Raw genomic sequence first — 4,395 nt, 5'->3', positions numbered from 1 at the left:
TTGTACAGCCGCGTCAGGCACGAGCCATCAATCGGCGTTGCGACCGAACCAGTCCAGCCAATAGGACCCGGGAGGGTGCGGAGCACGAAGGTCCCGCCCCACCGATTGGGGATTGGCTGCTCTAGGTCCCGCGCTAGTCTGCCAAGAGACCTCCAGCGCAGGCGCATCTTGGCAGGTTTCATAGCTTGTTTTCAGGCAATGCGTTTTAATCTTGCACTTCAAGTGGGCCGTGCGTCCTCAGGGTGGATGTTTTCATCCAGTGCCCTGAATTAGAATCTGGGCTCCAGCAGACTGTAGTCGTGCTCCAGAACTCTCTCCTGGCCCACCTGTGCCCTACCTTGTAAAAGCCAGTTTTTGTAAGAACTGTATGTGATGAGTACTGCTTTATTCAGGCAACAACTGTGTAATTAACTAAATTCTGGTGAAACAAGAGAGAAACAGCATTTGGTCAAAGATTTAAATGCAACGAATGGAATGATAAGTGTATTAGAAAAAACTTGGAGGATTTTTAACCTCAAAGTAGAAGTGGCTCTGATGTGTAATCTGTATGTTTAATGTAGGTATTAAATGGCCTCAGAAATGAGATATAAATAAAACACCAAAGCCCTGCCAGTGTTTTCCATAAAACAAGGCATCAAATTGGATCTACAGAGGTGAGTTTGCTTGAGACCTACTGGCTTCAGAAGATAAAATAGGGACACGTTTCTGGCCCTTATATATCTTTGCTCACACGATTTCCATGTATTGGAAGCAAGATGACTGACTATAAATTATTAAGTGGGGCTGTTGCAGGAAAGGGGACCACTTCTAGGGCTTGAAACTGGGCTCTTGTCTAACAGTTGGAAATGAATTGTGCTGATATGTGCTGACAAAGCAAGAGGTTTTATTGGGAAGGGGCACCCGAATGGAGAGCATTAGGGTAAGGGAACCCTGGAGAACAGCTCTGCCATGTGGCTCGAAGGCTCGAGTTTTATGGTGATGGGATTAGTTTTCGAGTTGTCTTTAGCCAATCATCCTGACTCAGAGTCCTTCCTGGTGGTGCACACCTTGTTCAGCCAAGATGGTTGCCAGTGAGAAGGATTCTGGGAAGTGGTTGGACATGTGGTGTCTCCTTTTGACCTTTCCCAAACTCTTCCAGTTGGTGGTGGCCTATTAGTTCCCTGTTCCTCACCAGGATCTCCTGTCGTAAAACCACTCATGCAGATGGTTACTAAGGTGCCTGGTCAGGGTGGGCAGTTTTAGTCAGTGTGCTTCCCCTAACAGGGCCACAAGTGCTGGTTGGGAGAGTCTGGATGGAAAGATGTTACCAGAAAAGTGGGTTTGCCTCTGGGTGGTGTTGAGCCAGAAGATACAACCCAGCCAAAGCTCATGGGAAGGAAAGGTGTATTACTTGCAGAAGTATGGAGAATGCCAGGGAGCTTTCCAGAGCAATGTCTCTCCAAAAGGCAAAATTAGGGAAGCTTTAATCTATGAGAACAGGCATGTTGAGGCTTCCGTTGTGGCTCAGACGGTAAAGAATCCACCTGCAATCCAGGAGACCGGGGTTTGATCCCTGGGTCGGGAAGATCCCCTGGAGGAGGGCATGGCTATCCACTCCAGTATTCTTGCGTGGAGAATCCCATGGACAAAGATATATACTCCTTGTGGTCCATGGAGTCACAAAGATTCAGACACGAGTGAGTGACTAAGATTTTCACTTTACAGGCATGTTCATGCAGGGCCTCTGCCCATGGCAGAGTCCAAGCTTCAGTTGATTGAAGTCTTGAGAGTCAGAACCAGTCACCATCAGCATCGGTTACATTCCATCTGGTCTTGATATAGGTATAGATATCTGTTGTTGTTCATAATCTTTTCCCTTCTAAGTTATTACAAAATATTGAGTGTAGTTCCCTGTGCTATAGAGTAGTCCCTGTTGTTTATCTATTTAATTTTTTAAAATGTTGATTTTATTTGTTTATTTGTATTTTTGGTTGCGCTGCATCTTTGTTGCTGTGCACGGGTTTTCTCTAATTGCAGCGAGTGGGGGCTACTCTTCATTTTGTTTCGAGGATTTCTTACTGCTGTGGCTTCTCTTGTGGAGCACAGGCTTCAGGGCATGTGGGCTTCTGTATTTGCAGCACGTGGACTCAGCAATCCTGGCTCCCAGGCTCTAGAGCAAAGGCTCAATAGTTGAATGAGAAGCCCTCACACTGCAGTGAGGAGACGCCCCCACTCTCCTCAACTAGAGAAAAGTCCATGCAGCACGAAGACCCAGCACAGCCAAAAATAGATAATAAACAAATAAAATGATAAAACAGCAACAACAATAGAAACCCACAAAAGTCAGAGCTGGTATCAGATAGACCGATAATTAGGTCTGGTTGTCTCTGGTTTACTGCACTGCGGCCTTCTTTCTGAAATGCAAAAAGAAAGAAAACTACAGGGGTGGTCTGCTGTAAAGGTAAGCACCAGGATGTAAGTAGCATGGAGTTAAAGGATAATAGGTGGAGGATGTAGCTCATGCAGAGTTAGGGGACAGAAAAGCAAATTTATTTACAGACTACAGATTAGGAACAGTGAAGTAAAATCTAGGAGGGGTCAGGCCTGCTCAGTGTTCTCTTTATCTTCTTTGTTCTGAGGAAAGAAAAGAAAAATCATTCCTCTTTTTGTTTTCACTGAGACATTGATAGAAGCAGCTTAGACCAGAAGGAGTGGCCTTCAGGAGCCCAGCTTCATTTTCCCGTTTCTTTATAAAAGCACTATGGCAGAGTTTGAGACACCACCAGGAGAAAAACAGAAGTTTAATAACTTGTATATGTCATGTGTATACGGGAGCTACCCAGGAAACCTGAGTCACTTCCTGAAATGTCCAAAGCCATCCACCTCAAATACCATTTCAGATAAAAATAAAAGAAAGACCTTGGGGAAGGGGGGAAGCCCATTATGACAGGTTATCATGCATAACGCAGTAAAGAAGCATATGATTGTTGCAGATTTAAGTCAGGACCTCTCCACTGGTAAGTTCCTTGAGTTTTAATTATCCTATTTCTGGTGCAAAGAGGGTAAGCCCTTAAATATGGAGATTTCTCTTTTGTAAATGTCCTTCACAAAAGGGCAAGCACTTCTTAGTTTTCTGAGATTCCTATTTTTTTTTTCATTAGACTGAATAATCTTTATGGCAGAGAGGCATATTTTGGGGTGGCATATTCTACTCACCTTGACATGGATATACCCTACTTTGCTTATGCATTCATCTGTTGAAGGATATCCTGGTTTTTTCAAGATTTTAGCTATTATGAATAATGCTGCTCTGCATAATTCCATACTCGTTTGAATTTGCGATAAATTTTCACAGCAATTGAGTCAATACTGAAAGCATGATTGTTGGATTCCATTGTTTAGCTTTGAAAAACACTGCCCAACTGTGTTATAAAGTGGCTGTACGTACATGCCAGCAGCAGTGAGGGAGACTTGTTTTTCCTCACCCTCCAGCAGTTGATATTGTCATATATATGGAGTTTAGCAGTCCTAAAAGGTGTGGTGTGATATCTCATGATTTTAACTTGTTATTCCTTAATAGTATGATTTTTTTTAATCTAATTCTTATGATATTTACTATCTATATATCTTTTTTGGCCAGTTTTCTGTTCACATCCTTACCCAATTTTTTATGAGGTTGTTTTAGAGTTCTTTATCTGTTTTGAGTCCATATCTTTTATTAGGTATGTAGTTTACAAATATTTTTCTCTCAGTTCATGGTTTGTTTTTTGACCTTATGAATCAGGTCTTTCAGAGTACAAATATTTACTTTTATAAAGTCCACAATATTTTTTTCTTTTATGCACTTGCTTTTTGTGGGCTAACCTCAAAACTCATGATCTGCAGACCAAAGGCAAGGTCATGAAGATTTTTTCTTTGTTTTTCAGTAATTTTGATAGTTTTGCATTTTAAAGTTTGTGTTTATAGTCATTTCATTTCATATGGTTTCCAGTTAATTGTTCTGTAACAATTTTGGAAAAGTCATGGGCTGTTTGGTTCTGTTTCAGTTTGATTTTCCCCAGTTTCAAGGAGGCAGTAGAACTGCCCTCAGGGGGCAGGGCCTCCGCTGAAGGTGAGGATGGCTTGGTCTGTGCTTTCCCATTGGCTGGCAGTGAGTGTGAGCCCGTCTCCTTGAGCTGCTCTGGGGATGTGCATTCTGCCTGAGGACTTGGCTCCCAGCATAGCTGATGGGAGCCCCATCTCCTGAGAACCTGCCCTGGCTTTGGATTCTGGAACTCGAGGGTGGGGGTGGTCAAGTCCATGCTAATGGGAGCCGGGTCCCCTCAGGACCCACCAGGACTTCAGCTTTGGGACATTCTGGGGTCCTGTTCACTCAGACAGGAGCCTGGTCTCCTCAGGACCTGCTGGTAGGTGGTC

The 4,395-nt window shown here is 43.5% G+C and overlaps 1 protein-coding gene across 3 annotated transcripts in view; it reads left to right on the top strand.

Moving 5' to 3' along the window:
* LOC145528333 (cytoplasmic dynein 1 intermediate chain 1-like) overlaps positions 1 to 4,395 on the top strand; it is a 130,382-nt gene that overhangs the window by 62,655 nt on the left and 63,332 nt on the right. The gene's annotated exons all lie outside the window — the stretch shown is intronic.

The sequence above is a fragment of the Giraffa tippelskirchi genome, chromosome 12 (genome assembly GCF_054371585.1).
Source record: "Giraffa tippelskirchi isolate mGirTip1 chromosome 12, T2T-mGirTip1v1.2.pri, whole genome shotgun sequence".
NCBI lineage: Eukaryota > Metazoa > Chordata > Mammalia > Artiodactyla > Giraffidae > Giraffa > Giraffa tippelskirchi.
Note: the sequence above shows the minus strand (reverse complement) of the source record. Positions and strands in the feature narration are given on the sequence as shown.